This window comes from Nipponia nippon, unplaced genomic scaffold (genome assembly GCF_047370975.1).
Source record: "Nipponia nippon isolate SJK-2023a ecotype South Korea unplaced genomic scaffold, ASM4737097v1 scaffold_8, whole genome shotgun sequence".
Taxonomy (NCBI): domain Eukaryota; kingdom Metazoa; phylum Chordata; class Aves; order Pelecaniformes; family Threskiornithidae; genus Nipponia; species Nipponia nippon.
Genome location: NW_028262402.1, coordinates 9,399,600 through 9,426,631, shown reverse-complemented (window position 1 = coordinate 9,426,631; position 27,032 = coordinate 9,399,600). Strand labels below are relative to the sequence as shown.

General features: G+C 39.0%; 1 protein-coding gene across 2 annotated transcripts in view; it reads right to left on the bottom strand.

The window, feature by feature from the left end:
• Nucleotides 1-27,032, bottom strand: part of TNFAIP8 (TNF alpha induced protein 8) — a 64,068-nt gene that overhangs the window by 33,262 nt on the left and 3,774 nt on the right. Inside the window, exon 1 of one of the 2 annotated variants that reach the window (XM_087741706.1) lies at nucleotides 26,827-26,845. The exons of the other annotated variant lie outside the window; for it this stretch is intronic. The gene's annotated coding sequence lies outside the window, so the exon portion shown is untranslated. Of the gene's footprint in view, nucleotides 1-26,826; nucleotides 26,846-27,032 lie in introns of those variants that run through there. 2 annotated transcript variants of the gene reach the window in all.

Genomic DNA, 27,032 nt, shown 5'->3' with positions numbered 1-27,032 from the left:
ATGCAGACTGACCTTCAAGCTTGTGACCAATTCAAGACAGCTCTTCAACAGTCGCTGTGCAAATAATCCACCTTCTTTTCAAAATTCCTATGGAATTTAAACACAGCAGTCTCCACATATAGATACCTGGAAATCTGGAAGCGTATCAGTTTATGAAACAAACTAAATCAGGGTGTAAAGAAGAGAAAACTTCACTGAAAAAAGTCCCAGGCATGACAAAAAACACAAGGATAGCCATCTCATCAGTAGTTACAGGGTTTTGAACCTACTAACTGCAAGGAAGAAACGGAAATTCGTATTTGTCACAGTGGGTTTCTGGCATTTATTCTAATACTAAACAGAAATAGGTGAAATACAAACACTTAATAGTGAATGAATAGGGAAATAATGAAAGGAAAAAAAGAACCTACTGCACTAAAATATGCAAGTATCTAACACCAATAAAGAAATCTGTCTTAATATAATGTTTGGAGAAAACATTGTCAAAAAGTTTTTAAAAAAATTGCTAATCAAAACTAGTATTTTGTGATGATCGATAGCTGACAAACACTGCTGCTTTGGCTTAGAGTTGTGAACTGGATGCATTTTCTTATTTCTCTAGTTTTTAAGAAGCATGCAAGTATACTCAGCATGAAATGTTGCATTTTTAAATGATAAGCTAGAGCAAATGTCAGTATCCCCCACATGACTCTGGGTGACACAGATTTCTGTGGCACCTTCATTGATGATGCATACATGCACACACACGCAGAGCACCTGTGGGGTACCTATTGTCTATCTATTTTTCCAGATCCTTTGAAATATAGTATCTGCGAATATTTATCTTTCAAAAAATGTTACACATCTATGTCACCTCCTTCCTTTAAAGACAGCTTAAAAATTCTTTGCAGAACTAGAGATGTACACTGTCCAATGTGCACAACAAAAAACAGACACCACTCATAGTTAATAAGGTTTGTGCAACAAAGATCTGAAAGAAAGTAATGTGTTCGATGACCACAGAGATTTATGCTCATTTTATCTGATCTCCAACTCAGAGATACTTATGGCTTTTCACCAAATGGTTTCTAAATGAAATCAGAACTGAACTGGGTTTGAGATGGTCAACCTTGACTGAGACTTGAATTAAGAATTTTTTATCCTCTTGAAGCTGTTCCTAACCTCAGTATATAAAGAAAAAACCCAAACCCTACAACTGATATTTAGTCTGAATTCACATATTAGCAACCTCCATGCATCAAAAGGCCTTGTTTCAGAGGTGAAAGCTCCAGGATATGAATTTTGTGGTGAAACAGGCACTGCCTTTCCATTTGAAGTAGTGTGTCTCTCTCCAAAAAGGAACTAGGACCTCATTCATGTCAGCTTCTACTACTGATGCTCAGCCAAGCCCTTACCTAACCTACTGGTGGGTATGAATCTCACATAAGTTGGCTAGGTCTCTTCAGGGGTCCTGACATCTGACCCAGGGCTGTGTGCTGAAACCCCTCAGTGAATAAGACAGCAGCTTTTTCCTCCCCAGATCTCTTATGGTAAAACCCTCAGGTATAAAGCAACAGGTTTCTGAGTTCACATAGTACTGGTTTCATAGGGTAAAAACACTGTAACTACAAACACCTACTCTAACATTGGCTGTACAAGGAAGTTAATTATTCACAGGTGTTCTATACTAAAACTCAAACCAGACATAAATGTTATTTTGGCTAAATAAGAGAAATGAAACTGTATCTTCTGTATCTGAGCAGAATTGCCAACCACCAACAAATAAATAGTATCTGTTTCTGCTCTGAACTGAAGACTAGCTATTGATCAAAGTGCCTGATATGCCTCCATCAAAAACAAGGTTAGCAACATTATGAAAGATGAAGTCCAGGCAGTGACAAAAAACATCAACAGTTAGCATCTGTGAAGGCACTTGAAAAGCTCTTGTTTAACTATATTTGTGATGCCTGATATTCCCTCAAAATGAAACATGTATTTCTATTTTTACATGCATTTCAGTGATTACAAAGTTTTGGGGACCAGTTTCGTTATAAAAATTAAGGAATTTATTCTTAGGCCAAACGCTTGTTTTGAATGTGAACACTCAGTGAATGCATTCAGCATTCTACCCCAAGCCTGTGCTATCATTCTGATCTGTATAAACCTTGATTTATTATGAAATGAGACAGCAATATTAAACTGCTGCCTACCTGGTATACATTTCAGAAATATTCCTAAGACATGCACACTTCATCCACAAACCATAGTGCCTTCAAAATCCAACTCTGCAATATTCCTAAATGTGTACGTCACCAGTAACCAATACCTTTAAGAGACAGTGTCCACTCACATCATGACTAAGCATGACTGGACCTGCTGGGACAGGAGATGCGCTCACATCTCCTCCCTCCAGGAGGGCACAAATGGCTGGAACATGCTGCTGCATTCTCAGTTTCTTTACAATCTTTGAATCTCAAAATTGGTTGACAGCACTTGAGACAGAAAGACAGAGGACTATGAATGTGAATACGGAATATATCTGTAATAACCTTTAGTAATTAATAAACAGCCTTCACGTCTCCTTCAAGTGAGTGCTCATTCAGGTTCGCGCTCCTTTTCCTCCAGAAGAAACAGCAGACCTCTCATGGTTGCAGCCTTGAAAGGGTCCTTTGCAAAAGACATCGATGCCTGATTAAGGTACCCTGTGAAACACTACCCCCAATCAAAGGAAAATACCAAGGAACCCAACTAAGGCCTGACAGGAAGACGCAGGATATCATTTGCATAGACTAACACCGCATTTAAAATTGACAAGTGCAGCTCACGGGGCTGAGAAACCTACACATTTATGTGGCTGAAACAGTCCAGATGACAAAAGGGGAAGGATTTGGGAAGGAAAGTTGTCCCAGCACTCCAGAGACTCCTGAGCTTTTTTGAAGAAGAGGCAGAAATGCTCAGTAGAAACGTGTACCTCAGACTGAGGCGGGAGGAAAGCATCCAATTGCAATAATGGGAATCAATAGGCTCAGAAACAGAAAGGCTATTGCTTCTTAAAGTAAAAAGAAAGGCAAGCCTTAAGAATTATTAATTCAAAATGTGTTATCTTGAACCTTTGTCCTGGGCCTCTCACTAGCAGCCCAGATATTTAACCAAACTGAGTTATCTTGTTAGATAACCTCCCAAAAGTCAATTACTTCCTTACACAAGAGAAAGATCTCATACTTATGTTTATGTGATACATTATGGTTGTTAACTGTCAACACTAAAGCATGACAGCTGTTGATTCAGTGGGAAAATGCTAGATGTCCCTCTGTACTGCATGAAGCTGCTGTGCAGAGGCATACAGAAAAGCTGTGCCTTAACCATACAAGCGAGCTACCACGCTAAGGAGAGTGACTTCCATGTCATCTGAATCTGGATGGACAGTTCCCCAAAAATCTTGTCTAGCCTTGCATCATTCAGAAAGAATTAAAAATCTTAGAAGGACTGTGATCGCAGCTATCTTCGGGGATTGTTGATGCCTTGCATCAATTTGTGTGGAATATGGCATGAGATACTATGTCAGTTGACATCACACATTCCACTACAGTTAGGCAGGATGTCATAAATATAAGAAGTGATGTTCATGATGATACCGCTCAAGTGAAATGGAAAATGTACAGTCTGTGTTCAAATGCAGAAGAGAGGAAGAAGAAAAAGAAAAACACACCACTTCTGGCAGGCGTTCAAAGATGTGGTGATGTGGTTGGAGGCAAAGACAGGAAGATAGTCTTTATCAGCAACAGCACTGCTTCCTTTTTTGAATATATAGATGAGTACACGTGGTCGAAATGTTAAATAACAGAGGCAGAGTTTATGGTTCTAGAGAAGGTTAAATTCTGTTCTAGCTTCTTTCAGAGACAGTGCAGAAAATGAAGAGTAACTCCTCAATGGCAGAGGTCTAAGTCCTTGCTGTTGTGTCTCCAGCAACTCATGTAGGGAAAATTCAAAGCAAGATGATGTTCTGGAAGAATAATGCAGTCAGCTTACTTCTTTGAGAAAAGGAAATTTTTTTAAGCATTTAAGTCTAGTGAATATAAACTGTTAATGCTGACAGAAAAAATTTCAATTTACTGTGTTAAACTGTAGAGTAGCTTGGAAATACAAGTTTTATCACAAGTACCAGGAATACACAGCTTTTTGCCAAAAAAGCAGAATAAAACTGTCAGTTATTTTTCACAGTCAACAGTAATGACAGAAATCAGTTCAACATGGATAAAGAAGAAGCCACCGAGTTAAGCAGTAAAACCATGTGAAACTTGTGTTTTCCAAGAATTTCGTATAGGTAGAATATCGTGATATTCATTGCTTCTGACATCTGGCAGCAGCCTACCCCAGTCTCCATAGCAATCAGATGCCAGGAGAAAACCTCAGAGCCTTTGTCAGATTCCTCAGAATTGTCACCATACATTTCAATAACTTTGGGAAAGGCCCTAAAATCTTTCATGGTAGCAGCAGATGCTGGAGAAGCATGCCTCTCTTGACTGAGGTGGCAGGGAGGACACTATTTGAGATATCGCTGTACTGCAGCAGATGGAGAACAAAGCATGGTTACATGCTTTCTTGTCCCTATACGAGACGAATCACCTTGAGGTTGTATGAGTACAAATAAACTAAAAAAAAAAAAAAAAAATTTTTTTTTAAACAGAGTGAGGCTGACATACGTCAATAAGGATCATCCAGAAATAAGGACTCTGAATGCTGTGTTCACTGGTTGAAAATGTCAGTGAGACCTGAGTGTTTCCTGAGATTACAGGTCTTTTGTGCTGATGCTCAAATGGCCAAAGTCTCCACTTGTGAGAACAATCCTCTTTGATAGAGGAGGAGAAAGATAAAGGTCTGATGAAATTCTAAGCTGACTTGTAGTAAAACACTGTATCGGGTTGGTTTCACTCTTATTGCAGTAGTCACCAAAATCACAGAATCACAGATTTGTTAAGGCTGGAAGGAATCTGCTGAAATCACCTAGTCCAACCCCACTGCTAAAGCAGGTTGTCCGGGACCATATCCAGTTGGGTTTTGAATATCTCTGCAACCTCTTTGGGCAATCCATGCCACTGTTTGACCACCTTACAAGTAACAAAGTGTGTTCCTGTGTTCAGATGATATCACATACATTTCAATTTGTGCCCAAGGCCTATTGTCCTGTCACCGTCACAACTGAGAAAAATCTAGGTCCCTCTTCTTCATTGATGACATTCCCCTGAGGCTTCTCTTCTTCAAGCTTAACAGCTTTCTCAGCCTCCCGTCGCATGAAGAGTCCTTTAATCATTTTTGTGGTTCTTTTTTGGACTTGTTCCAGTAAGTCCATATCTTTCTTGCACTGGGGAGCCCAGAAGTGGACACAACACTCCACATGTGGCCTCTCCAGTGCTGAGGAGAGAAAAATTATTACCTCCCTTGATCTGCTAGCATATCTCTTCCTAATGCAGCCCAAAAGGCTGCTAGCCTTTGCCACAAGGGCAGATTGCTGACTTACAGGTTCTTCTCTACAGAGCTGCTTTCCAGTCCATCAGCCATCAGCATGTACTTCTGAATGTGATTATTGCTCCCCAGACACAGGACTTGGCATTTCCCCTTGTTGAATTTTATGAGACTTCTCTCAGCCTAATTCTGCAGCCTGTCCAAGTCCCTGTGAATACCAGCACAAGCAGCTGGTGTACCCACCTCTCTTTTGTATCATCTGTGAACTTGCTGAGGGTGCACTGTCCCAGCATCCAGGTCACTAATGAAGAGGTTAAACAGTATTGGCCCCAGTATCAACCCCTATGGTACACCACTAGTGACTTGCCTCCAACTGGACTTCGTCCCACTGACCACAACCCTCTAGGTCTGGCTGTTCAGCCAGTTTTCAAACCTCCCCAGTATGCACTCATCTAAGCAGTATTTTGTCAGTTTGTCTAGGAGGATGTTATAGGAGACTGAGACAGTGTCAAAAGCCTTACCAAAGCTGAGATAAACAACACCCACTGCTTTTCCCTGATCTACCAAGTCACCTTACTGTAGAAGGCCATCAGGTTGGGCAAGCGTAATTTCCCCTCTGTAAATTCGTGCTAACTGCTCCCAGTTCTCTTCTTGCCCTCCATACACTTGGAAATGCTTTCCAGGAGGATTTTCTCCATCATCTTCCCAGGAACTGAGGTGATGCTGACCTGCCACTATTTCCCCAAATCTTCCTTCTTGCAGACAGAAGTGATGTTTGCTTTCTTCCAGTCTTCAGGAAGCTCTTTCAGTTGCTGTGAAAGAAGTTAGTTCAGATTGGCCTCACAATGGCATCAGCCAGCTCCCTCAGCACGTGTGTGCAACTTGCCAGGCCTCATGGACTTTTGTACATCCAGTTTGTTTAAGTGCTCCCTAACCCTAAGTCTGGAGCAAGGGTAGAGTACCTCAGCCTTTTCTTTGTCACCAGTTCCCCTGCCCTGTTCATCAGCGGGCTCACGTTTTCCCTAGCCTTCCTTTTGCTGTTTATGTACTTGTAGAAGCCTTTCTTGTTGCCTTTCCCATCCTTTGATGGATTCAACTCCAGGTCAGCCTTGGCTTTCCTTATGCTATCCCTGCATGCTCGGACAGCAGCTCTGTATTCCTCCTGGGTCACCTGTCCCTGCTTCCATCTCTCATACATTTCTTTTTCATGTCTGAGCTCCTGGCTCATCCATGCAGGCCTCCTGCTGTCTCTGATGATTTTTGGCTTGTTGGTATGGGTCCTTCCTGAGCTTGGAGGATGTGATCCTTAATATCAGCCAGCTTTCCTGGACCCTTCTTCTCTCCGAGGCCACATCCCATGGGATTCTTCTAAGCAGATCCCTGAAGAGGCTGAAGTCTGCTCTCCAGAAAATCAGGGCAATGGTCCTACTTTTTGCTCCGCTCTCTTTTCTTGGGATCCTAAACTCCACCATCTTATGGTCACTGCAGACAAAGCTGCTCCTGACTGTGAAGAGGGAATGCCAAATACCCTGAGGTTAGTCAGGATCTCAGGAACCTTTGGCTGCACACACTTTTTCAATTTCTCAGGTAGTTCTTTTCTAGCACCACCATCTGCAGGACCGCCACAATTTGTAAGGAGGTACTATAATACAGTCTGTGAGATGGGACAAGTCAGGTTGCTCTGCTATCTGAGTTAATCTTACCTGCCCTTAAAGGAGCTGGAGAATCTTCTGATAAGGCACAATTGTGTTTTTTTTTTCCTCGTGATAGTAAAAGATCCAGTGGTATATGTCAGTCAGCATCTGTCTGACACTAGAGAAAAAAACCTGCCAGGAGGCAGGCCTTCCTTTGCACTATTTCCTTACTCTGTCTTTGAATTGCAGAACACATTAGGGTCTTCATTAGGAAAAACACACACTGCTTACAGCACCAGAAACCTCCCAGTTCATGCACTGTTGCAAATTTGAAGGTCTGGCTGGGTGATCAAAAAGTTAAGGCTACCAGCAAAGCATATGAATTAGTGGCTGTTGCTGCTGTGAACTTACACTTTTTAAAAATGCAGCTAAAAGTTTTCCTCACTTTAAGTAATAACTTGTGAAGATAAAGAGCAGCTGCACCAAACCAGACCAAAAGTCTGTTTTTCCCAGAACTCTACCTTCAACAGTGGCCAAAAGCAGGAAGAGCACAAGACATCTACAGCAGTATTGCCACCAGCCACCCTCCCCACCATCTGCCGCTCAGGATCCATCGGAGGCAGTGATGGCTTGTAGATAATGACGTACAACACAAAAGAATTTGAGAAAGCATTGGAGTTAATAAATAAAAATAGAGAAAAATGTAAACAGGAAGAATCAGGAACACATTTAAGAGTTCATAAAACTGTAATTTGGGAAATACATTTCATAACTCATTAAGTTAACGCTTTTAGTATGTATAACTAATCTGTAAATAACAGAGGACAACATCATATGGATCACTAAGAATTATGGCAACATTTACTTAGAGGTTTTACATGGGAACTACTGTATACTCAAACATCTGTGCAACTTTTTCATGTTTTAAAGTTATAAATGCTTTATTTATTATTTGCTGGATCCAGTCCCAGTATCAACCTATCTACATTTCGTAAATATTACTCCTCTGTGGAGTTAAGCAGAACTACCTATTAGAGTGCTAGACCAAATTTATTCTTAGTCTTTAAGGACTAGCACTTAATAATTTGTTTTAATTTACAGTAATTAAGGGTCCTAAAAAATAGGAGTTATCTGTTTATATTGTAAAAGTACACCTGAAATTAGAACAAAAGTTATATTAATTTGTAAGGCATTCAAAAGATCTACTTTTGTTCATTTATGTCAGCCAAAAAAAAAAAAAAAAAAAAGGAAGCTACCAAAACTACTATGGTCTTGTCTGGTTTTTTTGCTTTAAAAAGAAAACTGGTCCAGATACTATCATGACATTATATATTAACTCTGTTTGTTAGCACTGTCCTGCAATTGTTATATCTACCTGTCTCTCCTAACTGCTGATTAAGTACCGTGGACCTCTACAGCCTCACTGCATTTATCTTGCAAATGCTTCTGAAAGGCTCCAACAAACCTCTCTTGACAGGTAACAAACCAACCTGAAACTATTCTGCTCAGACCTACTTTTTAGAAACAGCATTGCAAAATAATGCTGGGTCTCAAGGGCTTTGGCGTAACGCATTGATAAATCTCCTGGGATCTCCAAAGGGCTTTTAGAACCCCTGGAACAGATACGTAGATGCCCAACCACCCTACCCTGCAAGTGCCGTGAAGAAGCACCACAGACACTCAACTATATCTTCAGTTGCTAAAAATGACAAGCAAAACATTTTCATTGAATAACTGGAAGCTTCTGTTTGCCATGAGTTTCTAGGTGTTTTGGTGGACAGCAAGTAAACCATCAGATTTCTTCTGAAACCGACTTGATGTTTTAGCTAGTTCTGGGACTGAGGACTCCAAAACGCATGTCCCCATAGAGCAAGTTGAACTGGTTTATACAGTGTCTTCATAAGGAGCAACTGTTAATCACAAAAATCTGTCAACAGCTCGTGAAACAATCTGCCTGTACTATTGGAGGACATGTCTCGTAGGGCTTGTTAATTCAAGGTTTTGAGTTAAACCAGGCTCACATCCTGTCAGTTTGGAGGATGGCACATGCTTGTTTGCTACAACTGAATCTATCTATGGAAATCCTTCACAGCAATAGACAGGGGTAAGAGCTATTTTCTGGAGGTTTTAGATTGTCACGAGTTTCCAAAGGTACAACTAGATTTCTAATCCAATTCACCAAGCTGTTAATTGTTTCACTTGCACTTCTGCATTTTCTTTGAATTATGAGACAGTTTAAAAGAAAGTTTTTGTAGTCTAGGAGAAGATTTAGGGTCCCACAATCTAAGAATTATTTTTCCTTTTCTTTATGATTTTAACAAATTTCAGTTGCTGCCATTTACAGAACAGTACAGTGTGGTATATAATGAAGGTAAGCAGTTCAAGCCCTCACCAGAACACTATGTTGGAAAGTCATGAGTTATTTACTCATAAAAACATAAGTAAATTTAGAAATGCACAGAACATTTTAAAGAAGAATTTTAACCAGAGAAAGAGGTGAAGCTTCTTGGTAATTTAAAAAAAAAAAAGTCGCTAACTTTGATTTACATTTCCAAAACTTATCCTCAAGAACTATGAAGTAATGAGCAAGAAAACAGGAAGTCTAAACATTAGAAAGAGGATTCAGATACTTTGTTCATAGCAGCTTTCATTGTTTTAATTTAATGAGGCTTCAGATGGGAGGCTTGAGCTTATGGAAAGCTAACTGATAATTGACAATAAGCTCTAGAGAAGTTCAGTTTGGGCATTAGAATTTAATCCTTAATTTGGAAGGTAAAATTAAAATGTTTGTCATTTAAAGACAGAGTGCTGCCTTTACCATGAATTTGTTGGATATTTGGATTTTCAGAGCAAAGTTAGTAAACCTATTAAGATTTACTGTACTTGCTGCCTTACAGGTGAGTCACTAGAAGCGTACTGGGTCTGGCTGGGATGGAGTTAACTTTCTTCATAGCAGCCCTTATGGTGTTTTGGATTTGTGACCAAAACAGTGTTGATAACACCAATGTTTTAGCTATTGCTGAGCAGGTCAAGGCCTCCTCTGTCTCTCACTCTGCCCCTTTCCCCATGTGCAGGTTGGGACTGGGCAAGAGGCAGGGAGGTGACACAGCTGAGACAGCTGACCTCAGCTGATCAAAGGTATTTTCCATACCATGTAATGCCATGATCAGCATTAAAACTGGGGCGGAAAGGAGGAGTTTTTCCAAAGTAGCCATTGTTCTGAGAGTGGCTGAGCATTGGTCTGCTGGTAGTAAATCATTGCTTTTGCATTACTTGTTTCTTCCCCGCCCCGCCCCCCTTTGCCTACTAAACTGTTTTTATCTTGACCCATGTGGTTTTTTTCCTCACTTTTGTCCTTCTGATCCTCTCCCCTGTTGCTGTGGGAGAGTGAGCAAGTGACTAGAAGGCGACTTACCTGCCCGCCAGGGTCACGCCACCTCAAGAAGGAAAGCCCGAAAAGCTCCATTAGTAGGAACTCATTTTATTACTACTGCCTCCATGCACTTCAGCTGCTACAGATCAGCTCCTCAGGGCTCTGCTTTCTAAGCCAATATTCATCCAATGGAAATCTCCACTGCTTTCCAGCACCTGCTCGCTTTCTATGGCATTTGTCCTCCTTAATATTTTTGACAAATAAGTTTGGGGCAGAGCAGATCAGGATTGTTAAGACAAATTAAGTTTATGTTAAAAAGGGAGAAATTCTTCAGCACAAATATTGTGTACTACCAGATAATTGTTCTTAAGGATTAGGAAGGAAAAATCCACAAGAAAACACTTCAAAAAAACCAGACTGTTTTTATCACCCTGTTAATAATTCCTGTGATGGCATTTATTTTTTGATTTTACCTGACTGGTGATAGATGAGGAAACTAGCAGTGTGAGTCTATGCAGCAGCATGAAAAAGTATGTATGTTAATCCCACTTCTTGTTCTATATCGCACCAACTACATTAGATACTTTCTACTTTCTTTTCTACTGAGGGATATCAGGTCAGAAAACATTAATTTTTGAGTCTGATTACAGATTACATGATTTAGATATTCACTGCTAGCTACAACTGTGTGTGCAGTCCCCTTCTTTTTTTTTGAACTATCATCAGTAGACACCTTAGCCTGCTCAATAAAGACATGTTACAAATCCCTAAACAATGTACACTCTTCAGTTGTCTCCTGAAGAAGTTGAAACAGTAAAATCAGACATCTATGTCTACCAAACCTTCACCACTCTGGTTCAGCAGATAGTAAAATACAGCTGTAACATGGAAACAAGTGACAGCACCTTGGCTTCTGTGTATTGTCTTGATTTCTTCAAGTATCTCTGTCACAACGAACACAATTTTAAGTGATCTTCTGTATTATGGCTTTTGGAAAAGCAGAGAAGAACTGCAGCAAATAACTCAGGATTCAGTCTAACCAGTTTAAGAAATAATATCATTTTAACTTTTTCATGTATTTTGAAAAAGAGGCAGCAGATCAGGATTAAATACTACCAGTTTTCCTCCCTTAGTTAATATTTGAAATATTTTTAAAAATCCCAGTGCTTCCTTCGCATGCACTAACTTGCCATTTGCATAGAAAAGCTATACAGAAACAAACAACTGCTAAAGAAGCATATTTTTAAAACTCTGCATGGTTACTAGTATAAACATAAGAATATTTTGACATGCATATGTATGTCAGCTACACATTTGTTTACTGAGATGTTTATACAGCAAAGGTTTATCTAAAACACAATACACACATGCGGATTGCAGATGCTACATCGGGCCTTCTCATATACATCCTGGAATGCAACTTTGCCACTGCTGGGACTGAGAAGACAGATATTCATAAGAGCTAGCTACAAAATTAAATCACTGGACATAGCTAAAGAAAGGCTAAGATTAATGAAAAAATCTCAGTGTCTGGCATGTTTTGTTTTCCATACTTCTATTGTACTTGGACATTCCTGGGTCAAATTTCCCTGCATTCCAAGGTAAATCTTTCACTTTACTGTGGCAAGTTGCATTAATAAATGCCAAACACTACAGTGGCACCACATTGTGCATCATAAGCGTTACTCAAAGGCAGCTTTTTCTAGTATGCAAGTTTACATTTGAGAAACAAAGCCAAGCTGTACTCAATGCTCCAACAAAAAAAAGAAAATACTCTACAAACTGGCTTAAAGAGAATCAAACACCTTTCCTAAAAATATTTCAGAATCCAAACACTCCACAAAACTTCCTAAAAAAATTCTTATACACAGAGGTTTATTACATTGATTTAAGGCTGAATAAATTACATTTGTAATTTAGGAAAATGGCAAAACAGCAAACAACAAAGGGGAATGGAAAAAAGAAAAAAGTGACCTGACCAACTACAAGCCTGTTAGTTAACAGCAGCATTCCAAGTTACGGAAAGCTTTTTAAAGAAAGAGAGTTAATGAAACTGAAACATAATTCAGAAATGGTTATCTCAAAAGTAGGTCATGTGAAAATAACCTACTATCTTTCCTGATCTAGACTTATTATACGGAAAGCTACTAGTGAATGATAGATGACTATTAGTGTGCAGTTGGACAGTGGACTTGCTAAAGGAAAAATTGTAATAAGGAGTACCAGAAGGGTAAACATCAGGCTAAAAGGTTTCTTCTACAGTTTAGGTAAGGCTAAACCTTGCAACATATTTAACCAAAACTTCAGTAACAAAACTTGGCTCAAAAGAATGTGAGAGTTTGTGCGATGCCTCCCACAAAGCTGAGAGGCATCCTTAACACAGGAAGACAAAACACGCAAGAAAAAGTGAACAAATCTGAGCAGGGTTAGTTTCAGTGAAATGGGATATAGACCAGTATTTCTAAGTGCAAGGTCAGACTGAGAGACTTTTATGAACACAAATGTTTAAGCATTGCCTCCAAATGAAGTGGTTGCACCATCCCCAACTCTCAGACATGTTACACCAACTCTGTCGTCTCCTCCCACCCCAGCATGAGAGCTCCCTGTGGTAGCGTAAGCATCTGTTTAGCTGTATGGCACATGGGATTGCATAATTGATTCACAGAAAAAAGTTGCTGGGGAAAAAAAAAAAAAAAAAGGTTAATTGATCTCATGATCGAGTTCCTCAGTCTGATGAACATGAATGTTTCTGCTGACACAAAGAAGGAAATAATATGAGCATGGGAGCAAGACTGAATGACATTTTTGGCAGACAAAGATGTGTGTGAAATTACTGCTTACTCGCTTGAATCCTTCAGCAAAGAGAGGATATCATCAACTGGAAACAAAAGGAAAAGGACCTGTGCCACAAGATCATGACAAATCAACCAATCTGTTACTGCTCTGGAAAAGATAAGACAACAATGGTGGGATGCACAGACTCTTATCTGCATACAAAGGATGACACAGACACTTGGTATGCAATTAAACAATAAACCACAGCTTCAGCTCTCCTACAGAAACTCACAAAAGGCATGAACTGTGTGGGCTTAAGGATGCCTTGTTTCTTATCCTGTACCCCGTGGTAAGGAAATATCATAATCCCTTTAACCAATTAGAGACCACATAGGCCAAAAAATGGTTCCCATCATCTCTTTTCTGTCCTGAGGTTGAAAATTTATTAGCTCACATTACAGTATTTCCTTCAGTTATTCAGCCCTTGACCACAGCTACCAGTCCAGTGCTCTAGCTGTATCTGTCATGCCTAATCCTTCACTGCTTGATTACACAGGGACTCCTGCATTTGAACTGACACTCACGCACCACACTTTTCCAAAAATACTACTCTTGTATAGCCTATGTCTCAGCCCAAATTTCCATTACATTCACTAAGGCATTAAATGCGCTTGGTAAGTAAGGGACATTACCAGCCCTCAAACAGCTTCTCCTAGGTGCACCGTATTTCTTTCTATCTCTTCAGCCTGTATCCAACCTGCCACCATTTTGACCATCTCAAGACCCAAATTCAGGCCTGCCACGACAAGGTCCCTAGCTTGGCTGTCATTGCATCATACCTGCCTTGTCAGCATCGGTGACTGATCCCGTTCATTTCAGCAACCACCTCTTTCATTGCACAGCATCCAGTTCTCCTGGGTGGAGGTGGGCAAGAAGACGACACCAGAACCACTCCTCACAACAGCCTGGGATCGTGCCAGTGCAATGCTCATTCCACAGGTTTCCTTTGAGGCTCACATATCCACAATCCTCACACCTATTGATGCTTGAAATGTTGTATTTTTCCAATATAAGCAAACACCACTGAGCTTTTCTCCTGCTGACTGGGTATTTATCTTATTAAACTGGGCCTTTTTCACCGTCAAGCCAACTCTAGATGAGCAGCTACCTTAGCAGCACATGCTTAGAACAAACACTGTTTAACCTTCTTCGCTTGAAACAAGGATAACTTCACCTGCCCACAGATTTTCCACCGTTCTTGCAATTAGCTCAAATGGATAAATCCTGCCAAGGTTTTCTAATGAAGCAGTCTGTACTGTTTCTCACACGCAGAAAGTGAAGGAGCCAAACATGCCGCATCTCTTTTTGCTTTGGTCAGGACTTCACAGCTTTGAGCACGCACCAGAGCTGAATCCACACAGGACCTCACAGCCCCAATTGCCCTTGAGCTCCAAAAGCATCTGCTACACCATCACACACACTGCTCAGAGCAGCTTCCACAGCTAAGCACAAAGAAAAACATGTCTTCCCATATGTTTGCTAATAATGTGCATAACAATCCGATGGTAATGCAACCAGATGAGCCTGCATATTGATGATTAGTCTTCCAAGCTGTATGAGAAACGTTGCTGCAATACGGCAGTTAACGCCAAGTTGTATCTATGCCTGTGGCACCATGAAACCCTTAGCAGAGGAGCCCACCAGCCTCTCTCCAGTAAGAAGAGAAAAGAGAAAACCATAAGAAGTAATTCCAGCAGAGACAGAACTCTATCTAGAGATGCTATGTATGACAGACATATATGTATGTATGTAAATAAATGTATGCATGTACCTACACTGTTCAGGAGAGCAGAATTCAAACCAGAGGAAATGGAAAGGAAGAACGTACTAGTTGAGGGGAGTGCCCATCCTGCAGCAGCAGACAGAAGAGTTTGGCATATTTACTCTTCCAACAAGCAATCTCATTACAGAAGACCTCAGTCTATAAAAACATCCAGGGGCTGAACAGCAGGTAACAGAATTATTTCCGCTCACAGGCTGATACGTAAACAAGTGAGAACAGACCAGCCACAAAAACAAGTAAAACTTTAAACATCAGAAGCCTCCAGTACTAGAGCAATCCTCCACCTACCACTGTAGAGGGTGCAAGTGCCTGTGCAGAATTAAAATGAGGTTTGACTGCAACATGAGACAGCTGCTCACTACAGGGGGACCTGCAGCCTGTGATTCAGAAGGCAGGCTTCTTCCAGTTACCTCTTCCTAAAACACAGCCACCACCAGCCTAATGAAATTGGTATGAGTGTATGCAGGACCAGGACAAAAGCAAAATAACTCTTTTTTATAAACCTTATCTTATCTAAAAGAATTAGGGGATGTCTTAATTATTAAAGGCAAAAATTCTGGCAAGTGTCACCTGATTTCAAGCTAACAGAATAAACATTAGCGAAACATATTTAGCATGCATCCCAAGGTGATTAGTGATAAAACATTAGAAAATATTTTCTATGAATCAAACTGGAGAGGATTCAATATTATTTGAAGAACAGCAGTGAAATTTATGTCCAGAGACATAATATTATTTTAAAAAATTGCACAGCCAGCAGAACTAACAAAATTGCCCATCCCTGGTTTGATTCTGATAAACTTGATATTATGAATGTCACTTTTTAAGTTAAATGTCTTTACATATATCTTCCTACTAAAAGAAAAATTTAAAAAAAATCAACATTTAGTAAAGTCATAGACACTTTTCTACTTCTACCATGTCAAAAATTATTTTAACAGGCTTCAAATATTATGAATATAATATTTGAAATATTTAGTTTCTTTTTTCAGGAAAGAAGCTTCAGAAGTGACTTTTTTTACAGTTCCTATTTGAAAAACAATGGAAGAGAAGAATCTGAGTGAAAGTGGCAGATGACTGCAGCATGAGAGTTGGTTTCAGTTTATGACTGGAAAAGCTTATGCTGGTTTTAACACGCATCGGCTGAAGCAGTTTCTTAACAGTTCAGATTCCTGGCTTCTAGCTCTTCGGTAAGGAAAGCAGTATCAGTCACCAGGGGATTCATCTCCTTGCACAGTCTCTAAAACAAATACATTCATTATTTTGCAAGAGGGCAAACAGCTGCACTTCCTGGAATGTGCTGTAACTAGTCATCTTTACCGCCAGGTAACGTTAGCAAAGGTCAATGCATTCGGAACAAAAAAATAACGCTATCCAATAGACACTCTGTAAAATTTCCTTATTATATGGCTATTGACAAAGTATGCTTCCTTACAGCTATCTTGTGCCAGATGTTGTAGTTAACACAATGAAGTGCTTTAACTGCAATTCTGAGTTACTGTTAGAACTTCATTCTAGGCTATGCAAATAACTTGTCAGCAGGGTTACAAATTTCCATAATTTTACCTCTGAAAAACAGGTTCCCAATCTACATATGCTACCCAAGCAAGCGTCAAAGGGCTGAAAGTGCTCACTTCCCAGGGCTGACAAACAAAAAAAGCATTCTTGTAAGACAGGAGAGCTGCATTCCCTGAAGCAGCACCTTCCTATCAAGACTATAAAGGGGAACCTGTGAATGTCATACTTCAGGAGTCACTGCCTGTGTTTCTGCAGTCAAGCTGTGCTTTATACATAAACAGGAATCATAGGAAAAAAAACACCAAAACAAGTAATACTTATAAAAATACACAGAATCAATCAAAAAATAGTTTCTGAATATAAATTGAAAAAGCAGTTCCTTTGAAAGGTGTAGTATTCTGCACTGAACTGTTTCTTTCTGCTAAATGATCTCAATAGATTACACTTTTCTATTTAAAAGTTCTAGAAGTCTGGTGTAGATTTGAAATTTTTTTCACAAAAAAAATACAAAATTCTTAAACACTTGCATGATAACAGAAGGATCTGGTAATTTTGTAGCTAAATGTCAAATGAATTAAGCCTTGTGCAACCTCCAGTTTCTTTTGCATTAGCTAGGAATATCTCTTTTTGCAAATGGGACTCTATTCCACGTGCAGGTATGTCATTCTAAACATGGGAAAATCATAAATATAATAAATTTTTCCTTGAAAATTTTTACAGCACTGGGATGTAGTCAAAGCCATTGATGCTGTCACCTGCCACAGTTAAATGACCGCTTTCACTGTTCTCCCCTTACTTGGCTTTCCTAGAGGATTAAGGCCATGCATTGCTTTTCATAAAATTAAGCGTACATTCCCTCAAAATAATACAGACTGGCAGGTTTTAAAGCAGAATAACTTGTGACTTTCATTACAGGGCCTTTCTTTCTTTCTTTCTTTCTTTTTGGAACCAGTTATTGCCCATCTATAACATTTTAGCTGCACAGGTTAAGGACAGAGTTGGGAACTGTAAATAATATTCATGCGCATGCAAGGAAATCTAGAAGAAAAATAGGGAAAATTAGAAAATGTAGGCTGTTTTGCACTTTATTCATTATGATAAACCAGCTACAAAAACAGCTTAAACAATCAGACAGCTCCTGTGTATTTTCAACTCCAGAATAAATAAACATCTATAAGTACCATTTAATACTGTCACCAAAAATAAAGGATTTAAAGGTAACATTCTGTACTTAGAAGTATTAAAAGTATGCCAAAATGGTATCTGGATTTCTAAACACTAAATAACGATACCTAAGAGTACTAAATAAGATTAAGGGAATTCCTGCCAAAGCTGCACTAGAATAAAGGAGAAGGACTTGGGGGTACGGGTGGATGAAAAACTGGACATGAGCCAGCAATGTGCTCTCGCAGCCCAGAAAGCCAACCGTACCCTGGGCTGCATCAAAAGAAGCGTGGCCAGCAGGGCGAGGGAGGGGATTCTGGCCCTCTGCTCTGCTTCTGTGAGAACCCACCGGGAGTGCTGTGTCCAGCTCTGGGGTCCCCAGCACAAGAATACATGGACCTGTTAGAGCAGGTCCAGAGAAGGGCCACGAAAACCGTCAGTGGGTTGGAACACCTCTGCTATGAAGAAAGGCTGAGAGTTGGGGTTGTTCAGCCTGGAGAAGAGAAGGCTCTGGGGAGAAATTTTTGCAGCCTTTCAATACTTAAAGGGGGCTTAAAAGAAAGATGAAGAGAGACTTTTTACCAGAGCCTGTAGTGACTGGACAAGGGGTAACAGTTTTAAACTGAAAGAGGGTAGGTTCAAATTAGATATAAGGAAGAAATTTTTTACAATGAGGGTGAGACACTGGGACAGGCTGCCCAGAGTTGTGGATGCCCCATCCCTGAAAGTGTTCAAGGTCAGGTTGGATGGGGCTTTGACAGCAAGCTGATCTAGTGAAAGATGTCTCTGCCCATGGCAGGGGAGCTGGAAGTAGATGATCTTTGAAGGTCCCTTCCAACCCAAACCATTCTATGATTCTGATAAAAACGGGAGCACACAGTCAAGTAAAAAACCCGAATGACAGGATGCTGCAATTTTCTCTCTACTAGGCATTTTCCAAGAAAATTCAGGGTTAAAGTTTTGATAAAAAAATATTTAAAGACTTAAGAATGAAAATCCAGGTCTGAATCTCTTGAGCCACTTTCTTCAGTCCTATGGTGATACACTGAAAAAACAAGGGAAAAAAAATAGTTTCTGAGAAGCAATTTAACTTGTGGTCCCAAGCACTGAAAGGCTTTAATCACAGTAATTTCTGTATGTTATTAATGCAGAGGAGAACATTGTTCAGACATACTACACTCACTTGATGTACGTGTAACTACATGCAGCTGTTACAGAGAAAGTTAGAGAAACCTGTCTGGATTTGGCACTTTGCAAAAAAATCAAGAGAAGAGATATGAGGGAGAAAGATAACTTTTAAATCACCTTGCATTTAATGAATCAATTCAATAAACAAGCATTAAAACTAGGTGTCTGAGAAATATTCCTGTGTATAACAAGGTTTAGTTTTGTATGAATTACCTCTTAAACTGTGTATAAAAATGGATGTATGCTATGTAAGAAAACTACCTCAAATTATACTTGTGATCAAATATTACCAGTTACTGAAAACTCCTCACTAAATGATTGCAAAACACAATAGAAAGCAAGTACTTCTATTTGGCAATGTGGAAGGAAGTTTTATCCAAATAGAAAAGTCTGGAATCTTCCACTCATGTTGAGCAAAAGGAGCTTAAAATTTCACAGAGAATGCTTTCCTCCACCAGACTCTTTTCAGCTTGGTTTAGATTTGTTCAAAACAGACAACACTTCAACATCCATAAACATATTTACACTTGATCACACAACCATCTCTATAACCGCCAGCAATAACTCACTCACACACCTCTACTGTCAATAAAAGATTTTGTGTACTCAAAGAGGAACCCATTTTCCTTTTGTGATTATTATTTCTTGCTAGGTCATCTCGGGCTGCTTTCATCTTACACTATATATCAAATATCTCCGGGGTTTTTCTGGAGTAGAGCAGCACAGGAAAGAATAATTTAGTACAAGTTCTGCATGGAAGGATGACACAAACAAGAGGAACTGCAAAACTTGCTAGTCAGAATAAACATTTATATGTATATATGCACATGTATAGTGCCAGAGGTACTACAAGAATAGATGGGTGTAAAATTAATTAGTTTACTTCCTTTAGAGCACTGAAAAAAAAGAGGGTACTAAGGGAGCAGGCAAGTTATTGCCTGAAGTTGTTCCACAGTTTTTGAATTTCATCATCTTATTTCACTAGCTTATGTTGGAATAACTTCATTAGTGTTATCTTCCTATTTTCTCTCATTGTTAAGCTGGGCTGCCAAAACATCATTGCTCTAACTTTTTTCCTGAACTACACGAATTTGCGAACAGCCTCAGGATTCCCACTTTAAGTATCAGAACTATTCTGTCCATGCCTGTTTATGGCTAAAATTAAATTATGCATAAATACCACATCTCGAAATAATTTTAAAGAAAAAATAAAAGGTTATGTTTTTGAAGCACTTGACTGACTTTTATTCCCTCAGAACACTCTTGCATTGGAAATTTCATTTCAAGATCCAAAACAGGAGTTAGTTTTGCTATAAGCTGCCACACATTAAGTATTAAGAGAATAACTCCTGCAAATTAATCACATTTGTAGAGACAGCTATGTCCTATTTCAATCCTTACTGTATTCAGCCAAGTTTTCAGATACAGGAGCATAACTTCTGGGACACGATTACCTGGCACTGTGCTCTGTTGTGGGCTCAGTGCACACCGGGAGTCCCAGAAGTTGGAAGTAACAGGAGTTGTGGGAGCTCAGACATATCCCAGCACCCTCTCTTACCACCCACCATACGTCTCTACCATCTTCCACATCTCCTAAAACTGTCATCAGACAAAATGGATGCTCCAGCTCTCAAATCAACTATACATAGATACAACTTTTATACAGCAAGTTCTGAGAGCTAGTTACTCTACCACCATGCTATTTGGACAGACATAGCAACAGATGTACCAGCCAGGGAAACACCATCAAATTGTTGTTTGCGAGTTATTTGTTCCTCAGGCAGATCCTTTTAGGTGATCTGGTCTTCACCTGCTTGTAAAGGACCGCAATGCCAAACTAAGGTGACTGGCACTGGTGACTTGTTCAAGTGGCCAAAGATGCTCTGTGGCCACACATGGAGAATAGAGCGGATAATGTCACAGTGTGCTTTTTAACTGAAAATTCTAGCAGGGTCTAACAGGTCTTTGTATGTTTAATTTTGGAGAAAATTATTGTTTTCTTAGTACTTTCTTTCAATAAAAGGGGTTGAGAGTGGGATGGGTCCGGAGTACAGGATTTCCCCATCTCTGACTATGAAGGGCTTCTGCTAACAGGACCCACAAGTTTCAGCAAGCAGCACTTGCTCCATAGCTTGAAAATCATAATTACAATACAGTCTTGTTTAAGGTATAAACAAGCTTAAGGCATGTTATTTTCAGGGTTACACTGCAGCAACACTAAGCACCTGAACAAATTGCCTCCAAATTAGTCAGGCACAGTAGCATGGCCCTTGAGGGAACTTCAGTTGAATTTACCTGAGCAGAGGAAATTAAGCAATGGTCACCGCTCTTCATGCCGTCTGTATAACATCGATTGACAAAATCTGTATTTCCCTCAGTTGTGCAGCATAACCTCAGAAGATTTGTACTTGGTCACACACCTGAATACAGGAGACACAAATACCCATGTCTGATACTGAAGTATTACTGAAGGCAGACGGTTACTCCGGGTAGGTAACCACAATCTCGTGACAAGCGTGAGGGCTTTTGCAAGGCACTTTATGTGATGCGCCTGCCCCCTTGCAGGCCACCCCCAGAAGACATGGGCTGCCTGCAACAGTCACAGCACATCGGGTGCTTCTGCTCCATGCATCTCTGTGGTCCGAGGCACCACACCGGCTACCGACCCTCACAAAGTGCTGTGCCCCAGTTTTGAGCTTCATTTAATGGGACAGACGGGGTCTGCCAGCTTTTCTTGATGCACGTGTGTGCTTTAAAGCCAACAAGCCTTCAACACGTTTTTACTGTAGTGAAATTCCCTGAAGTGTTTTCAGCTCATATCCACACAAAACAGAAATAATATCTAGAAAAGCTTTAGTTCACTGATTCTACCACTTTCTCCTAGCAAGCCCTCAGTTCACTGAGCACAGAAAAAAAAAAAAATGCACTGTCAGATAGTTTCAGACTGTCACATTGGGTATCTAAACCACTTCTTCTGTAGCATGAAGAGGCTTTGAAAAAGATCTCTCTTCTGTCTGGCACTGTTGTCAAATATTTTTTATTAGCTTTACATTACTTTATTATGGTGTTATCCAGCTCTTCATATTAAGAAAAAAAAAATCACAAAACTTAAATCATACATCAAGTTTTTATTTTCAATCTTTTGTTTTTGGTCTCAAGAAGTTAATTTAAGCTCCTCAAGACTTCTCCTTATCCCTATCCCAGTACTTGATCAAGTTCTGCATTTACTCCTCCTAGCTAAATATTTGTAACTTTGCCTATCCGTTAATTGACATTTTTCTCCATCAATGTATTTATTGTGATCAAGACACAGAACACCAACTTTCAGATTTGTGCTGTAACTATTAACTTTTTAAACAACATGGTTGTAAGGCAAACAAAGGTGAAATTGGTCATAATTGCATTTTTAGTTGTAGATTCCTGCACTACTTTTCTTACATACCGTTGTAAAACTAACAGATTGTTAAATAGTGCATGCTGTCTTTCAGCTTGGCTAGTACAGATGTCTGCTTTCCTATCATTTAAAACTAAATTTCTAAGTCCACTGTAACAATACATGCTCCTTCCCCAAACTCAGTCACCTACACATAACCTCTTGTGCTTGAGCAGAAAATAGGGTTGGTTTTGTGACATGGTTTCCTGTGTACATAAGAGCAGCACATACTCTGATTTTAGGCACTTGCAGGTTTTATAGGTCTCAAATGCTGACACCACATCAGTTGGACCCAAACACCCTGCAAGTGTTTTCAATACACCATGTTCTGCAATTACTGACACTAAATACCTGGATTGACATGTAGAACTGGGTACTTCTTGTAAAGCAGGATCTTTACACAAATATGGGGTTTATTTTTTAAAGGTCTTAAATTTTAAAGCAAGTCATTAGAAAATGAGTATGCTGAAATACTGAGAAATTTCTAAAAAACTACAGGTAATGAAAAACAACTTACACAAAGCTTATTGGAAAACACAGGCAAACAACCAGTGTTTAGGGATGCCAGATGAGATGGACAGCACTGTACAAACTGCAGTTAATAGTAATGGCCATGTCCTGTGCTCTTCATCTTCTGATGTGACCTAGAATATGCTTTCAATAGGTGCATCTTTTTGTCATAACGCAGACTTCCAGTACTCTCTCCTATCCAGCCTATTATCTGAAGCCGAAGAAATGTATAAACTGCCAATCATCTGAGATTACAACTCAACACTTTACAGGAATAAATAAATAATGTACACAGTATTTTATTGCCTATCACTGACTTTACATTCAGTACTCCTCCTCATCTATTCCGCAGTTATCCTCCTGGTATTAACAACAAAGTTCACATTTCAGATGACTTTAAACTATCCACCTGCATATTCAAAACCACTTGTACAGCAAATACTGCCAGTAAATCTGCACAAAAGCATTCAGTTGCAATCAGCATACTTTCTGCATCATTGACCAGTGTGGTGTTCTGTAGACCAGTACAACATAAATTCATAGCTTGGATTACAGAGATTTCTCTACAATTCAAAGTTTAATCACATTTCCACTATTATTCAATGCTACATGTAACTTTTAATAAGTTTTCAAAAGCTCCAAGCAAAAAAGGATTTGCAGATTTCTTTTTCTTTAACATGAGGTTAATCTAATACATTGAAGTGCTACAAACAAACATTTTAATGGATAACAAATTAAGTGAATGTGTCTGGAAATAACCAATTGAATTCACATAAAGTAGCAGATGAGACCTTGATATGAAATGCATGGAAATACAGAAATATCATATAAACCATTTCTAGAATGACATCTTCAAACGAGAAACAATTCCACCTATCAATATGTTGTCAACTACTGGGGAAAAACAGGGCTGACAACTAAAAAAAAAGTATCAAGATTCCCATTACACTGTTTATAGTGACAGATCTGTACTATCTTATTTCATGATTTCATCAGACAAGAGGCTAAAGCATTCTAACATTTATCCACATTATTATTAACACTAAATACTACTCAGTGATACGAGAAAAGAAAACTGTAGTCAAACAGAGTAAAATCAATAGCTTCCCCTCAGTATGTTTAAATTATTCTGAAACTGCTGGAAGATGTTGAGAAAAACTCTTGCTACACTCATCCTGAATCCACTTGAGACTTCAGCAGGAGATATCCCTACAAATGAACCTCATGTATTTTACATAATTGCTTTTATTAACTTATAAGAAGTTATGGAAGGGGTAATATTAAATATTAAACTTGTCATCCCACCAATGCAGATCTGTCCTTTAGCTCTCTGCAAGAGTCGGTTTGCGTCAGAAGGTTAACATTAAAATAAAACAACACAGCTTCTCGATTTTGTTACAGAAAAAAGTATTGATGATTTTTGTTACACAAAAATTTCAAGAATAGCACAGGTACAAAAAGTCCTTGAGGTGTATTATTCCATATTTTACTGTAATAATAGCCATAACTAAACAGTTAAAGGTTATCAACTGCTTTCTTCTAACTTGACGTGCAAAGTTTTGGATAGCTAAGCAAACTTTAAGGCTCCTAAAATGAGCTCAGCTTCGTCTCTGTTGCTCTACCCTCTATTTACATTCTTCTTTTCTTCCCTGTATCTTATGCAAAAGGCTTCTACTTTTTAATCTCATAAAAAGCATAATTAAGTTCCACATGCCACTAAACCCCCCCCAGCTGTTCACAAAATCATTCCAGTCACGCCAAAAAGATAACACAGCTGAAAGTGCTAGCAATATCATAAATAAGAACAAGTCTAGACTACTTGAGAGACAAGTTTTATGTCTGGAATCCCAAACACTACAAGTTGGAGGCCCAACAGTAGCAAATTATTTTCCTTAATATAAACTCAAAAATTAAAATATATCAAGGACATAAAGTTCCAAGTAAGTTGGCAAGGTATCCTCAGAAGGGGAGTTTTTTTTTAAATAAAACAATTCTGCAGTTAGTAGTCATAAAGACAGTACTGTATACAGCAGGATTCGATAAAATCTTAATATCAACATTTATTGACTATAAAACTTGAAGATGATCTAGAATTTTTTTTAAAAAAAATACTTGCTGAACAATTTTTTTTTATTTTTGTTTCATCTGGTAAAGAAGCATGAAATACAAAATTCAGCTGAAATGCAGCTGATAAAATGCAGAGTTTGTGTTCCCAACTGAGAAGGAGGGATGTGGGATAAGCTGAAGTTGGACAAAGGTTCCTCCACAGGACTTGAAAATTACTTTAATACACTAAAGAAAATGGGCTAAGCAAATATACAAAACAAATACTTTTCTACTAGAAAGTGGAAGGATATCACAAGTAAACACATATCTAATTATGAATACTCTAAATTCACTCAACAATCAGGGCTTAATTACAGGCTATTTAACTAAACTTACCTTATCTAGGGTTTTTATGCCTGTGCATACTCACCACGTGGAGAATACCTTCTGCAGCAGATGAGTCAGAAAATCACAGGTACCTTCCGGTACCAACTAGTATTTCTCTACAACATTCTGAAACCACATTATCTAAACAATCCAAAAATCTACAAAATTATTTGGGAAAGATGAAGGTATGGTTTAGGTATGTATTTTGTATTAGTTAACCACAATATACCAGAGAGAGCTCTAAAAACTGACTGCTTTGTATGAAATGGTGATGCTTTATTAATAGCAATTAACAGAGCTGCAACTTCCTCTGTGTGCCTCAAAGCAAAAGCAGCACCAAAAATCCCTTCATAACTATTTATATGAAAATAACACTAGAACGCTTTCAGTAAGTCAAGAGGCAGTTATTTACTTCGGACATTGAAACAAAAAAGTTGAATCATATTTTAGGAGCATTTCACTATTTATGTCCAGTGACACCAATGACTTGGTTATGTCTTAGGTTTCTGCAGAACTGGCGAAAGCAGGAAGTTAAGGTTTTGTTTCTTTTAGGATGGAGTGACAGCAGCAATATATTTACGCCCGGAGTGCCCGCTAGCACACCCACCCAACAGACTTCTGGCAGAGAACACTTCTCATCACCTGAAACCTACTTTTACTATCTTTTTTTTCAGGATTTCCAGATTAACTTCCAGAACTTCAGCTTTACTTACAGGCAAAATAAGTTCTTCAGGCAAGTACGATATCCTGCAGTAATGCCAACATACTTTTCATAGCTCAGTACTACTCATCAAATTGGAAGTGGCCGACACTGCTATATGGAAATTGGGTCCAAAACAACTTAATTCAGCTAGAAAGCAAAGGGAAATTCATCTTCACGGAGATACTTAAAAACACCCAACCCTATTTCTGGAAGAAAAATGAAATCTTGGATTAAGCCAGGCATATTTAATACTAAAATTCACCTATTAGGAGATACTCTTTTAGTTAATGAGAAAGCATTGAAAGAAATGCAGATTTTGGTACTGATATCTTCTGGACTTAGTCCTCAACATACCTCTTATTAACTTACCAATGCCAACTAATGGTTTTATCATGTAAAAGGCATGTAACACCTCTGAAGTCCCTGTAAGGTTTGCTCAAGACATGAGACACTTACTTTTCACCATCTGGGTTTCTAAACAAAAGCAGAATTGAAATTAAGGAATAGCTTTTACTTGCATCATTTAAAGGGTATGTGTTTTATTTGGTACTCTGTCTCACACACCTGCCTTACTAAATTCAAGGCTGCTGCAGAGATCCCAGGAACCACCACAGTGAAATAAAGAAAAAGAAAGAAGTGATGTTTTGGCTCCAAGCGATAGTGCCAACGATCAGTTCAGAAAACAGCACCTTATACACATGATTGTAAGCTTTTAATTTAAATCATGTATTCTGTACTCTTCCCCTTCCTGGAGACTTGTTAGAAATGCTAAAGAAATGGGCACGTGCTAGTGCTCTGCAAATTACATACCTCAGTCTCAGGCCACAGAGCTCACACTTCTCAGTGCGGGGTGAGGTCAGTCTGTCTTCAAGTTAAAAGAGGAAATTCTGGTTTGAGCAAAGCATTACTTGAGAAAGAGAGTGTAAAAATGCCAAGTAAAAATTCTTGCTCACTTGCTTAACTGACAAAATGCCATCTTAACTTCTACTTGACCACACAAAGCATTTATTCTGCAT